The 16,016-nt window shown below is 41.2% G+C and overlaps 1 protein-coding gene across 8 annotated transcripts in view; it reads left to right on the plus strand.

The window, feature by feature from the left end:
* RBMS3 (RNA binding motif single stranded interacting protein 3) overlaps positions 1 to 16,016 on the plus strand; it is a 1,330,859-nt gene that overhangs the window by 288,631 nt on the left and 1,026,212 nt on the right. The gene's annotated exons all lie outside the window — the stretch shown is intronic.

Below are 16,016 nucleotides of genomic sequence, written 5' to 3' on the forward strand. Positions count from 1 at the left end.
CCCCGGTATTATTTCTTCTTTAATTGTTTAGTAGAATTTACCAGTGAAACAATCTGGAAGGGTATATTCTTGAGTTAAATAGCAGTATAGGCCCCTATGGCTGGATTCTGTCCTATCCCTCTGAAAGATAGAGTGGACTCTATTCCTGTTCCACCAAAGGGACAGAGGAGTTTTTATCTACCCATCAGCTTCCATTCCCCATTATTCACTAGTTTCCTTGTCTAGTGTTAGCTTGGTTGCACATTTCAGGATTTCCACGTGTGAGTGCTAAGTGAGTTCTTACAGGTCCCCATGCTGCAGAGTCAGAGAAGCAGCAGCCGTACAAGCTGAAGTGAGACACTAATTTTACAACTGCAGGTAGAAGCTTCTAGGTAGAAGCTTGTGGCTGTATCAGCGGTTGCAACAAATGGTTTGGGTGAAGATGTGCATGAAAGTACAAAACGTACTCAATACAGTACATCTGTTGGAGCCCTTCGGTTTGCTTATGCCCTCCATCATCTTTAATCTTTCACAGGGACTTCAAAGTTGTGTTCACCTTCTAAATCTACAAAAGGCGTTAACTGTAAAGGTTAGTTGAGCAAGCTTCTGCTACTCTGTCTGCGTCTCATTTTGGGGTCACAGTTAATATTCATCTCCTTTCTCCCTCTCTCATTCTATATTTCCCTCACCTTCACTCAGGACTTCAGTACAGACAAGGTGCCGGCCTGGTAGGGTAACCTAGAACTTCATCTTTGAGGTGTGTGTTCAGTCGTTGTACCTTTGTTGACCATGATTTTCTGCAATTCCCCATTTACACTTCTTACTCAGCATGGAAGCACTAAGAGATGGCCCAGAGAGTCCCGTAGGTACCATACGTCCTCCCTTCTGACCCCTCATTGTACAGTAGCAACTCCTCATGGTAACAGGATCAATTAAAACCTCCAATATAGTAACTTCTTTCCTTGCTTGATGTTCTCCTTTCATGAGGAGGCCTGAAAGGCAAGGTGGTAGTTGTAAGTTCAGGTTCGGTGGAATCCAATCCAGTAGAGCCTTATGTTTTAGGGACAGGAAGAACAAATTCCCCAAACTGGGAAATGGACATCAAGAGCACTTTCTATCTTACCCTTTTTTTTTCTGGCCAGTTGGTTCTGTTTTTCAGGGACACGGCACCATGTTCATCAGCCATTGCTTCAATTCCAGATCCCAGAACACAGTGTCCCAAACTGAAAGGGTGTCATTCCTGCAGTGGACCTTATGAGATTTCATCTTGCCATCAGGCTGATTATTTCTGAGTGATGTGATATATGGTAGGACTAGTGGGTCAAATGATCATATACCCGTTGTTGTACTTCCATAGCCATAAAAAAAAAGGTCTTTTAGTTGATTGGTGGGATATATTGCTCCAAATTTGGTGTTCTGTAAGTCTTTGTTGTTGGCTGTAAGCCAGGGAGACAATCCCATATCTGCAGTAGGTATCAATTCCAGTAAGCAAAAGTCCAGGTAGAAGTTGCCTGATAAATCAATCTGCCTGTGAGTGGCTGGCTTGTCTCCTCCGGGGATAATTCCATAGTTAGAGTTCAGCATCAGACTCTGCTCTTAGCAGGCTGGGCATTCGGCAGTGATATTGGAAAGAGGTGTCCCATGCTGTTTGGCCATGCATAGCCTTCATTCCTGCCAGTGTAGCAACTGCATAACGGTCCTTTGTGCCACCTCTGGAGGCAGTGGTTACTTTATAGTAAGCTATAGTATGAAGCCCAGATATGAGCATGCTTTGTATCCTCCCAGTAGGTTCACCCACATGCCTTGCCACACATTTTTTTTTTTGTCTCTTATTCCTTCCAGACAACTGACCGATACGTCATTTAGCAGTGCCCAGAATTTGGTGTTAATCTATGTTCCAGGACAGATGGTTTCTTTCTTCATACGAAGTAAATGACCTCATGCCCTATTCTCACCTTTGCCTACTGGAAGGATTTTGCTTCACCACTTTGATCGAGGCCACCTATGACTGGGGCTTTGGTGTGGCAGCATATGCAGCCAGCACCAATGTGCAGAGTAATTGATCAGGGAACTAGGACCTAGGTGTTTTTCTACTCTGGTAGTTGATCCACAGGGTCTGTGTACCCCTGTGGCTATAAGATAGGAGCTGAGAGAAATGCATCAGTATGACTTAATAGTTCTAGCAATCTGGGCCAGCTCTCTATATAAGTTATGCATGCCTTCAAGACCTCTTTGTGCCTCGTCTGGATGTGCTATCTCCATCATACGATGAATTGCTGCTGTAGCCATCTACCATTATGATTTGATGGATTTGATAATATCAGTTCACAATAGGCAGTTCCAGACATATAATTACTTGGTGTCCTGTGGTCAGGCTCTTAAGACTCTGCTAGAGCTCCTTAGCACTCCAAGAACTGTTTTTCAAATGGTGAGTAGTTTCTCCTGCAAAAGGCTTGGCTGTATTCTAGAACCCAAGGGATAGGCACTTGACTCTTCTATTCAGGCTTGTCAAGGACTACTCTGCATTGTTATTCAGTGGGGACGCCTCTAATACTATTAAATCTGTTGGGTCGTATGGCCTGAGCTGCAGGACGAATGCATACTGGACCTGCTGCAGAATCTTCTCTTACTCTGAATGCCACTAAAAACTGGGACTTTTCTGAGTCACCCGATAGATGGCTCAGAGCAGTATTCCCAAGTATGATATAAGCTGCCTCTAAAATTCAAAGAGACCCATCAAATGCTGTACATCTCTTAGAGCCATGGAGTACAAATTGTGACAATGTGTTCTTTACCTAGGAGAGGATGTGCTGACATGCCACAGACTGCTAGACATCCATCCTGCTCCTAGGAATCCTAGGGTCTGTTAGCTGTAGTTACAGATCTTTGTGGGTCAAGATACCCTGGTTGCCACTTTGGCTTTGTTTTCCCTGACAGTAATTTCATCCATCTTGCCTCTGTCTGTTAAGTAATGCCACACGGCCTCTGCTATTGCGCAATCCCCTTGTCCTTATTGAAGCCATAAATCCCAGCTCTGTGTCAGCATCTCCTACTGTTAACTCTATCTTGTAGAGCATAGCATTGGGGAGCTGCTCTTCTCATTACCAGTGTAACTTCTGGGCCACCAGCTAACTCTGCCATCTGAGCTTCTCTTTATTCCCCATTTTGGGTGTTACATGCTTTTGAATTTCTGCTTCGATCTTCTTACCCCTGTAAGCAGTTGCGAACCCAGTGCTGGGGGTCGTAGCTACATCCCACTTCCCCAGTATGCCATGCTGTGGCTTCTTTGTGCTCAGAAAATACATGATACTGTGGGGAAGCTCCTGCTTTCGGAAATCTCTGGAATAGAAACTAGTCAAGCTGTCTCCTCTCCGAATTACCCATAATTTCAAGAGGACTCCTTTCATATACTTTCTGTTCTTTTTGGCTAATTCCAAGAGAGATGGAAATGACACGAATTTCTTATTGGTTCTTGCCCTCCTTTTTCTGAAATCCTGTCTGTCTCCCTCCCCAGCCCAGAGTTTGTTTTGGTCTCATGTCTTTGCGGGGAAGGTATACAGAGGTGTGGTAGCCATTACTAGCCCTCATTAGTCCTGAGGTCCCTTTTCCTTCAGGGTGTATGAGAAGTAGAACTTTGCAGCCTCCATGCAGTTAGGCAGAGCTGTTTGCCTCCTTGTCACCAATGGCCTTTGGTTACATACAATGTATGTCACATTGCAGTCAATGTATGTCGCATTGGATGATACACTGGTATCATCAGTCAGCTCAAGCTGTCATAACAAAATACCACAGACTGGGTGACTTTAACAATAGACATGTTTTCCCACCATTGCTATAAACGATACTGGCAAATTTGGTTTCTGGTGAGAGCTCTTTTCCTGCTTTGTGGATTGCTACCTGATTTCTGTGTCCTCACATGGCCTTTTCTCTGTGTATGCACGGAAGGAGAGAGAGAGAGAGCGCGAGCTCTGGTGTCCCTTCTTATAAGGGCACCATCTTTATCAGATGAGGATCCCATCCTTATGATCTCATTTAATATTACTTACCTCCACAAAGGTCAAATGTAAAAGGCTCCAAACATAGCCCCCTGTTAGTTGCAACATGTGAATTTGGGGGAGACACAATTCAGCCCATAACGGCAGTGAAAATCACCCATGCCATGCTCCAACTTTCTCTTTGCCTGCCTTGGCAACCCTGGAAGCCGTGTGTTCCAGATGGTGTAGTTAAAAGATGGAAGTAAACTGAACCGTGAGTTAATACTTAGAAGGGTCCTAGTTTGGAGAGCCAGTGGAACTATGGAGAACTCTGAGCAAGAAACAGTATGTGTTAAGTCATGGAGATACACAGCTGGTTCATTACTGTAGCCTGACCTATCCTATTCTGACTAATACTGGAGGAACTTAGCCCTTCATATGTATATGCTATCTAATTTCTTTTTGTCTCATGACAAAAAGAGTAGCACATGGCCCTATAGGGCAACAAGATACACCATTTGAAGAGCTTTAAAAATTTATAGATAATTGGGACACCTGGGTGGCTCAGTCGGTTAAGCGTCCGACTTCAGCTAAGGTCATGATCTCATGGTCCGTGAGTTTGAGCCCTGTGTAGAGCTCTGTGCTGACAGCTCGGACCCTGGAGCCTGCTTCAGATTGTATGACTCCCTCTCTCTCTTCCCCTCCCCTTCTTGTGCTCTGTCTGTGTCTCTCTCTCAAAAGTAAGTAAATAGTAACAAATTAGATATAACGTCTTGCATATTACTTTCCCCTCATGTCGTGATCAGGTTTCCATAAAGATCATCTTATTGGATCCACAATATTTCAGTCCAAAGGCAGAGATAATCTAATTTTGAAGACCTTCTTTTTGTATAAGTTATTCTTTTGTATATAATTGTGTTTACTGGTGAAAGCCTTTCTGCCCATTGGCATTGAAGAGAACAGCGCCTCTTCTGGAGTGAATTATCAGTTTAAAAATACACGTTTATTTTTAATTTAAAATTAATGTGATGTTCAGATTCATTGAGCAGTTGTATCTTCAATTTCTCGAAACATGACATTTTCCAGGTTCTCTCTTGCTTTGCCTCTCAGGTAGCTTTATTTATACACTAGTCTGAAGGTACACAGAGCTTTCTCATGGAATGAATCGTGTTGAACAAATACCAAAAAGCTCCTACCCTAAGGAGCTTGAAGTCTGCAGGCAGGTCACCTAATCTAGGATGCGGAATAAAAAACAAGGACTGTGTGTGGGTTAGGATTGTTGTTTCTGGAAAGATCAGCAGGGAAGGTGTTTTTAGCCTAGTGACACACAATTGATGCAATGGTACAATGATTTATCAGGTAAAATGAGACATTTAACAATAAAACAGGCCATTAGGAGGCCACCAGTGAGTCATTACAGTGGGCATTTCCGTTGTAAAGATGGCCTCAACCTTATAGCAGGGAGTGACAAAGAAATGGCTTACCCTTCAGGAGCTCTCGGCATGGCTATGCTAGTTTTTACTGCTTTTACGTAGTACCTGAAGGGAACGCAAGAGGACAGAGAAATGCAGTCAGCTTTCCGTCGCCTCTAGTGATAGTCCCATCTCCAATTATAGCCTCCAAGAGATCTCTGAAATTGTATTTCTGAAATGGCCATTTATTAAAAGCTTAAGGCTCTTCTGATAAATACACTGGGAGGTTCTGTCATACTCCTCACGGGGCCAAAGGAGACTGCGTTCGTGCTTGGTGTGAGCGCGGGGACGGTGTGGGCCGATGTGGGAGAGGAGGGGCGGCTCAGGGCCGTGATTCAGCTTGCTGAGTAATGAAGTGACAGGCTGGAAGGCAACTTCATTATCTGTGGTGCAGTGGGTCCATCCATCTGCAGGAAGTGAAAGTACATTGAGAAGGCAGGAGGCATATGATGGGAAAGGAACTGGCGTGTGCTAGTTAAGTGGGTGGTCTTGGGAGTAGAGAAATTTCACTTTGAGTCCTGGACTGAGAGCTCTGATACAGGTTACTTAACCGCTCTGAGCCTCAATTTCTCCCTCAGCAAAATGGGGATAAGAATGGTGCCTTACATAGAAACTGTTGTACATCTTGAATAAAATAACTTGGGTAAAGTACTGAACGCAATCCTGACAAAAAACCACGATGATAATGACCAATGACTTCTGTGGCCACCTGCTAAGTGCTTTATGCATTAAGATATAAAATTTCTACTTACAGCCTAATAAATCCCCGCAAGGGGGCACACCCACCTTTGTAGGAGGGCAAACTGAGGAAAAGTGAAGTTCAGTGACTTGCCCAGGGACACACGTAGTGAGTGGAGTAGCCGGTGCCCTCCTTGCACTATGCCACACTGAGGAGAGGTTGAATAAACATTCCAGACAGCAGGGCAGAGACCGTTAGCTCAAGAGGGATATCGAAGGAAGTATCTTCCATATAATCCCTGTGGCACAACTTGAGTGTCTGGCTGCCTGAAATGCTGACTATCTAAGAGGATGGGTTGGAGGGACTAATTCATAGTAGGTGTTCCAGTATGTAGGTTAGGATGGTAAAAATACTTACACCTACCTCAAGTGTGCTGAGATCAGTGGAGACAATATGTATACACATTTATAAAATACTAGACGTTTTTTTCCAAATGTTTATTTTGGAGAGAGAGAGCACAGGCAGAGGAGGGGCAGAGGGCAAGGGAAACAGAGGATCCAAAGTAGGCTCCAGGCTCTGAGCTGTCAGCACAGAGCCCAATGCTGGGCTCAAACCCACGAACCATGAGATCATGACCTGAGCTGAAGTCAGACACTTCACCGACTGAGCCACCCAGGTACCCCCAAATACTAGACATTCTTATATGGCCAGTGATAATTATTTTGTTTCAGACTTTATAGTTTCAACCAGCTTTTTCTAGGACCAGGTACTCTAAGCTTTCTTAGTCCCCTTCCATAGTTCCTGGGACCTGTTTGGTTACCACAGAGAACTGGAATAAGTGTTTTATATGAGGATTTCTCCTATGTGCTAATAGGCCAAGGTGGTGACATAACAGTACTCTTGTGTTGGTTGTGACGCTGCTTCAGAGTGTGGAAGGAGGCTGGGGCAAGAGCCAGTGGACATGATTTCTAGTCATGGCTCCACTATTGGTTAGCTGTGTTCATGTTCATCAATAATTTATTCCTCAGATACTGGATCCAAATTTAACTAAGACCTCAGTCCTGACACCAAAGCTAATAGTCTGATCAAGAAGACAAACTCATAAGCAAATAACACAAACTCTCCCAGAATAGGCATGGGAGGGTGTGTGGTCATTTCGGTTTAAAAGGATGAGGTTAATTACCTAAGTGGGAAGCAATAAAAGGGTTTTAATGGCAACGTTCACTTTCATACATTTTCAAGTGCCAGCTTTATTTTTTTTAATGTGAAATTTATTGTCAAATTGGTTTCCATACAACACCCAGTGCTCCTTCCCACAGGTGCCCTCCTCAGTGCCCATCACCCACCCTCTCCTTCCTCCCACTCCCCATAAACCCTCAGTTTATTCTCAGTTTTTGAGAATTTCAGTCTCTTATGGTTTTCAAGTACCTACTTTGAAGGGACTAGGTGATGGACTGATGTTATGGGTGGTGGAAAAATAAAACAAAGTTACGCCTGCCCTCGAGAACCTCACAGAAGACAGGTATGTAAAAAGCTGAATTGCCATGGATTAGTTTGGATGCAATAATAGAATCCTGGGCATTAGTATCATTGGTAAGACCATTGTATTTAGTGGGGTTCTTAGTGGCAAGGGGGAAAAAAACCTTATTTGTGGGTAATTTAAGCAGAAAAATACTATAGTAGGTAGCTCACTCAAATGCCTGGAAGGATGGAAAGCCAGGTTGCAAAAAGGAAGAAGTAAATGGAAGCAAGACAACCCCACCAATCCTTCCCACTGACTGAATCACTCCACTAAGGACACTTTGGCTGTCCCCACTGAGTAACAGCACACTATCCTCAACTGTCATCACCCCTGGTGCTGGATGCTGCCTGTGATCCACTCTAGACAGAGTCTAGACATGTTCATGTCTGATGTGATGTAGGACTCATGCTTTCTTGTGCCTTCTCCCTAGTGACAAAGGGAGCTGGGAAGGTGAGTCTTTGGCAGCTTCTATAGTTGGAGCAGTTTCTCTTTCTAAGTCTGATAAAGTGAGAATCTGTACACAGGTAGGAAGAGAGGAGAAACTGGCCAGCCAAAATCCGTGTTGCAGATAATGGAAGGTCAGGCTTTCATCTTTGCTGTCTTGTGCCTACTGCTAAAAAGCAAGTTGATTTATTATCATTTCACGTTGATGGAAGAAAATGTAGAGAACTGTGATTATATGCTATAGCATTTGCCTCAGAGAAAATCCTATATATCTGTACCTCCGTAAGCTGTGTGGTTTTTCCTTATTTCTTTTCAAGCTAGGCAGAAGATGTACACTTCCATGAGCTCCCCAACTGAAAACATAGTGCTGTACCAGAGAACTAATAAGCAGGCCCATGGTTCTTTTGTTCCTTTTTTTTTTTGGAATAATTACTTTTCCGATTTCTTTCTTACCAATTCAGCCAACATACTTTATCTCAAGGAAATTACATTTGCTCACGTAGGTGTGTGAATAAGCAGAATGACAAGAGTTTGTTTCTGCTAGAATTAGATGGATATTGCAATTACTTGGGGAAAGAACGTTTCTCTAAATTCAGCAATGAATCCTCTACAGATCAAAACAAAGATCACTTGAAAGATGGTTCTTTTGCCTTAATACATATTGTATCTTGCGAGCACGTAACAACCTCTTATTACGTGGTAGAATACTCTTTTTGGCACCGAGGAAAACAAACATATTTTGAACTTCACCATGATAGGAGGAACAGATACGCTGAGTTTTTTTGGTCAAAAAAAAGAAGATTATGAGCTTTTCAAGTGTGTGTGATAAAGACTGAAAAAAAAGTGTTTGGAATGTTTTTGCAAGCTCAAAAGAGTATTCAACCTAGAGCCTCCGTTTAAGATTATAAGGAGAGTTTCCTTTCCTGACCATGTTCTGCCAGGCTCTCTTAGGTGCCCTCCCCCACCTCCGTTCTTTTGGATTTCTGTTAACATTTTATGACCTACTCAGCCCCAGGTTTCATCTCAGTTTTTAGTTTACTTGTTTGTTTACCTAATGGTTGGTAACCTTCTCAAAGACAAAGGCTGTGTCCTTAACCATGGGTCTTTTAGCATCTAGTTAAGTCAGAAATCAGAACCCCAGAAGGGATCAATAATTAGAACATAGATGGCTCAATAGTATCATGGAATTAAAATAGATATTTATTTTCTATGCAAAGTAAGTATGTCCTTCAAATAGTAGGTTTTGAGTATGTTTTACAAACCTGATAGTGTGTTAGTTATCGGTGTAGATATGACACGTAACAGATGTGAATCTTCTCTCTTGGAAATTAGAATCCAGAAGAATGTGCTTTCATGGTCAGATAATATAAAATTATACATGGCTCCAGGGACAGAGAAGAAGTTCCACAATGCACTTCTGGCCAGATGATTGTGAATAATCTGAGGAAAGGTATTAATGTGTTTTAACGGAGATGCTGTTGATATAAAAGATTTAAAAATATTTCTACAGTTTTAATTTAAAATCTTATCTGGTTAGCAGCTGGTGATGGCAACTTCTCACTCCTTCCCTCGACATTTATCTCTCTGTGAAAAACGACATACATTAAATTAGGGATATGGAGGAAAACCACAAACCTACAGTGCTCCAACAAAGAGGAATAAAACAAAAAGGTTAAAATGTCTCCAATGGAGAACATAAATATTACAAGTTTTCTTGAGGAATAACCAAGGGCCACTGGAAGGGACACCAAAGATATAATTAAAGGAAACATTCTGGGTTGGAAAAGAAAATGGTTCTGAAAATGTACATTGGAAAGACTGGTGGAGGGTGAGGGTTCTAAATGCAGTATATCTTGGCAATATTTTTTAAAGGACGAAAAATCCTCTAATATATATTTGGGGGAAAAAAAATCCCAGTGCATCTATGAAGGGAAAGAAATTGAGTGTCACCAGACTTTAATAGGATGTTCCTGAAACCAATGAAACAGTATTTACCAATGTTGAAGTAAAAGAATTCTAATCCAAGAATTTTGTTAAGCCAGTTTATTTTCCATAATGTAGTTAATAGAAACTCTATATTATTTCATGAGTAAGAATGCAGAAATTTGCCACCCACATACAAACCCTTTTGGGGGAAAAAACATTAAAAAAAGATGTTCTTCCTAACTGAAGGACACACCAAAATTAAATCCAATAATATAGTATTTAAAAAGTGCTATTCTTGCTAGGAAAATTCCATTTTAACATGGGTATAATTTAAAATAAAATGATTAATATAAATATTTGTACCACAGCATTATTTATAATAGTACAACTTGGCAAAAAGTTAAATGTTCAACACTAGGAGAATGTCTGTAGGGTAGAATGTAATGTCTTTTAAGTTATAAAATAATTTCTGTTAATGTAAGAAAATCATGATGCAGTCTTAAGTTGAAAAAATACAAAATATACATATGTATATATGCACCTATGTATATACATGTGTATGTACATATGGATGTGTGTTCATATAAAAATGTTTTGCTTTCTTATATAATTTTCTTCATGAATTTCTAAAAGGCATATAAATCATTTTTTATAACTAGAAATAAATACAAAAATATAAAAACATAACTTTTTTAAAGAAATACTCAAAGTTTTGGGGAAAAAAAAGAGGCGTATGTAAGAATTCTGTCAAGAATTAAAAACTCTATATGGATTTCAGTCTTGGAAAAAGACTCTCCCCTGGCCACCTCCCCTTTCCCTGCTCCCAAATCATAATGTAGCTATATTCACCTCAAAAAAGGCAGAATTAATATTCTGGGCAACACGGTAAAATGCTAGCAAATAGCATGAATAAGGGGCCCCTGGGTGGCTTAGTCAGTTAAGCATCCAACTTGGGCTTCTTAGGTCATGATCTCACAGTTCCTGAGTTCCAGCCCCGCCTAGGGCTCTGTGCTGACAGCTCAGAGCCTGGAACCTGTTTCTGATTCTGTGTCTCCCTCTTTCTCTGCTCCTCCCTTAACAAAACAAAACAAAAAACTAAATGGCATAAATAAGACAGAATTTTTTATTTTGTGGGGGAGTGAAAAGAAAATAAACTTGATTTTTAAAAGAGAATCAATACACAAGACTTTTTTTTTTTCATTTGTTCTCTTTTTTAGAACTTTTAAAATTTATATTTGACTTTATTTTTGGCAAACTGGAAAGTAGAGTAAATGGTAATAAGTATTTATTATTTACTGTGATATAATGTAAATATGAAGTACATATTTAATAGTATATATCTATAATCTGCAGTGTTATTTCAGAAAAGGAATGATGACATTAAGAAGATATTCAGATACTTCAAATGATTTCTAATATCAAGCACAGATAAACTGTTCTTTGAAGAAAGGGACAAACTTAAAGAGCAGATAAGAGGAAGTAAGCAGGATCCTTGAGGAAAATACACACTCTGTAATTTACAAAAAAAAAAAAAAGGGAGATAAATGGGTTATGGATATGGAAGACTGGTAAATTTGACACCAATTTCTGGGTAAAACTTGGGCAAATAAATAACAAATGATTTGTGAATTCATAGAGAAGGGGCAACCACTAGATTGCAGGTTGTATTCCCAAAGGGCAGGCGTACAAGTTACCCTTGATTTATTTTTTGATACATTAATTACTGGTAAATCGAGTGATATTTAAAATATCTAGGTCTTCATTAACTTGGGCAAGACATTTGCCAGTTTTTACTGATTTCCTGTAGACAAATTGGAAAGCTGTCAATAAAGAACGTGGTCATTAAATTTTACTCTCAGGTGGTGTAGGAACACCCAGCCTCGCTGTTCTGCCCTTGTCCCTGTCCCTTTCACAAAGTTAGTCAAAACTTAGACGTGGACTGAAAAGCTAGGCAAATACCTGCAGCCTGAAGATCACATAATAAATCTGGAATTCAGCATGAGGTAGGCCAGTTGGGCCAAACAGTCAAAACCAACCCAACCTCATTTAAACAAAATGAAATTCGGGCACCTGGGTGGCTCAGTCGGTTGGGCGTCTGATTTCAGCTCAGGTCATGATCTCACAGTCAGTGAGTGAGTTGGAGCTTTGCGTCGGGTGCTCTGCTGGCAGCTCAGAGCTTGGAGCCTGCTTCGCATTGGGTGTCTCCCCCCGCCCTCCCCCCCCCCCCCCCCCAGCCACCGCTCCCCTCTCTCTCTGCTCCTCCCCTGCTCACACTCTTTCAAAGAAGAATAAATGTTAAAAAAAAAAAAAAAACATAATGAAATTCAAATTCAGTTGTTTAGGTAAGAAAGAAGAACAGAGAGGGAGACCTATCTGGACTACTGTTAAGGTAAACATGAGCAGGTTTTTATACAAACCAAATTGCCTACACAGGAACAGGAATGATGTAGCTATTAAACACTGTCATTCGTTTCGAAATGTATTAATTTCAGGTTAATGTCAGGTCCAAGGAAGCTGATGGACCCATCCCAAATTGTGCTTTTCCGCTCACATCAGAGTGTGGTTATCTATTAGGTGATTCATTGATAAGCCAAGAGGAAGAGTGATCAGAGAATTCCCATGAAATTAAAACACAATTTTTAATTTCCATGCAATTAAAAAAACACCTCTCTAATGGTACTGCAGATATTTGGCTTATGGGAGAAAGATTTTAGGGCCACCCAGATAACAGTCTTTATTTAAAGGACTTTTATGTAGAAGAGAAAAGAGATTCATTTTCCATTGTTCTAGCAGGTGGTAGAAATAGTTATAAGGGTATGGAATGCAGTTCAGCTTGAAGAACTTCTTAAACTATTAGAATCATGCGAAGTTGGAGTGGAAAGCCTTAGGAGGCAATGAGCTCTTACAATGGTTAGTGTTCAGATATGTAACTGACAGCTCTCCAGGTAAGGGTTTTTACATGGAGTGAAAGTTGAATTGAATGGTAGTCGAAAGACTCCTAACTCTAGGGTAGTCTGACCTTGTAGATTCTGCTTTTAACTCCAAAAGCTAAACTTTCGTATCTTGAAAAATCACCCTTGTATTGTAAAATGGCTGGGTGAAGGCAGTAGACCGAATCTTCGTGAAGAGAAGAAATGCGTTTAGCTTACTGCTCTTTGATGGAGGTCTTGGCTGAGAGGGACGTTACCAGTGACATGTACAAGTGACCCTTGAACGACACAGGTTTGAATTGTATGGGTCCACTTACATGTGACGTTTAAAAAATTACAGTATGCTACTGTACTTGTTTTTTTCCTATGAGTTTCTTAATATTTTTCTCTAGCTTTATTATAAGAATACAATACACAATGTGTGTTATGATCATTTGTATGTTAGTGGTAAGGCTTCTGGTTAACAGTTGGCTATTAATAATTAAGTGTCTGGGGAGTCAAAAGTTACACATTTACTTTCAATTCTGTGAGAGTCAGTGCCACAACCCCCAACCCCGCCACATTATTCAAGGGTTGACTGTAGACATATCAGGACCAGTGGCTACTATTGTTGCTTTGTGCTGTCTTCAAACGTTTCAATTTTTAACTCCCCTCAGAATTAGTTTACATTAGTTTACTCTGAACAATTAGTTCAGAGTAAGAACTTTGAAGTCAGCACATTTTAGTATGTTTTTAAATAACCAGAACGAGAATTTTGTATCTGAATTCTAATTCTAGGCACACAGATTGTTAGCTTCAGCTTTCACAGCTGAAGCATGTAGGTAATGTTGTTTGGCAAAGTTTACACTCTGCATTAACACTGTAATTGTGGGGCACCTGGGGGGGCTCAGTCGGTTGGGCGTCCGACTTCAGCTCAGGTCATGATCTCACAGTTCATAGGTTCAAGCCCCGTGTCGGGCTCTGTGCTGACAGCTCAGAGCCCAGAGCCTGCTTCGGATTCTGTGTCTCCCTCTCTCTCTGTCCCTTCCCTGCTCGTTCTTTGTCACTCTCTGTCTCTCAAAAATAAATGAACATTAACAAATTAAAAAAAAACCACTGTAATTGTGCCCAAGCTTATTGAATATTCACCCTTTGTGGGACACATGTACAGTCACTTAATGTGCTTTATCTCACTGAATCCTCAGGAAAATTCTGATAGATAGCATTCCCATGTTATGGGTGGGGAGACAGGTGTAGAGAGTTACTTGTCATGATGATTCAGAGCACAGACTTTTACCGCTGCACCTCATGTCACTGTAGAATAGTGAGATTTATTTTGAATACTCAAGAAGCCACAGTTCGTTCCACTCTCTACCTCCGACCACCCAAGAACAGACACTTGAGGAATTTCCTTTTATAACTTTTTAAAACAAAACAAAACAGCTACACATGAAAACCAAACTCGGGCTGTGTGTGTGTGTGTGTGTGTGTGTGTGTGTGTGTGTGTGTAATTACTTCTTCTATCCAGCCTATTTACAAGTTATTACAAGTTATATTTCTAAACTTTGAGGACTGCTTCCAAAAGCTAAATTTTTAAAATTAGAGACCTCAGGTGAGGAGCACCTGGGTGGCTCAGTCGGTTAAGCGTCTGACTCTTGATTTTGGCTCAGGTCACTATCTCCTGTTTCCTGGGTTTGAGCCCCACATCTGGCTCTGCGCTCACAGTGCAGAGCCTCTTTGGGATTCTCTCTCTCCCCCTCTCTCTCTGCCCCACCCTCACTCATGCTTGTTCACAAACGCATGTTCTCTTTCTCTCAAGATAATAAACTTTTAAAATTATGTACTCAGGTGGGTCTAAATTGGTCATGTTCCCAGCCATCATCCTTCTGGTCCCCATAAAATGTCTCTAGGTCTCACTTAAGACAATCAGCTGGGACCATTCACTGGAGTCCACAGTAGGTAGCGTCCTGATATGTTCCCTTGGAGAATAAGAAAGAAAAGATTGGCAGCCTACTAAACACAGAGTTATAGAAGAACACATTCAGAGGGATATACATGGAGCAGGGATGAATTAAGCAATCTGTAGGGGGTCAACTAGCTAGTCTGTTGTATTTCTATGGAACGTTGACTACCATGGCTGAGTGTATGATTAAGTTTTTCAATGCAAATATTGTGAAAGGCGTTCTGCAGTCAGAGCAGGCTTCCTACCTTTTTATTCGTTCCAGCCATGCAGGATTAGTCATTGATTCCAGCAATAAGGAACACATACAGTATCGTCACCTGCAGTTGATCGCCTCTCTTGTTCACTGAGCAGGCAATAGGAGGCGGCAAGGTTACTTAGTGGGACATATTAATTCAACCGAGTATCTAAATACACAGCCAAGCTTATTGAGATAAGGCTGTGACATACCTGTAACAATTTTCTTTCCTCTTCTGGTTTCTGTGAGTGAATTTGCTTTCCTCATGGAAAAATCCTTTGAGAGCCACTCTCATTGGATTCTCTCTTGCAAAGGGAATAGACATCTTTAGTAGTTGGGGGGCTGTAGGAAAAGTACTTTGGACAGTGAAAACTTTTCTGTCTCTTTTGGGTTTTCTGTCTGTCTCCCTCCCTCCCTCCCTTCCTGCCTCCTTTGATAGGTGGTCACTCTTCTGTCCATTCCTCAGTTAAAATAGTTTGGTGCAAGTAACTAGCTACTAAAGTTACAGAATGGGAAAAGTCCTTTTTGTGCTATAATTTTTCAGGGAGATCGATCGTAAAGAAAATATTTTAGTGCATAGGTGCTCCAAATTTCCATCGAAAAGTCTCTAGTTAAAAGTCTCATGCTTATTCAGAGACATGGTTATCTGATTGGATACAGGGCTTGGCAGAAATCACTTTTCAGCTCAGACATGGGATGGCGACAGAGTCTCATTACGTTAATTTTATTTACAGGGCAGTACGGTTTCCTGTGCTGTGAGCTGGGTGCTTATTCAGCTGCCTTGGCTTAGGTGGGTTTGCTGCATGGCGTATTTTTGTTTCCGAACCATTTTGGCCCTGGAAAGATGTCTGGCTTCGTTTCACTTTCATGACTCTGATGAAAGCCACAGAAATTTCCAGGGAGCCAGAGCAAG

Source organism: Panthera onca, chromosome C2 (genome assembly GCF_046562875.1).
Source record: "Panthera onca isolate mPanOnc1 chromosome C2, mPanOnc1 haplotype 2, whole genome shotgun sequence".
NCBI lineage: Eukaryota > Metazoa > Chordata > Mammalia > Carnivora > Felidae > Panthera > Panthera onca.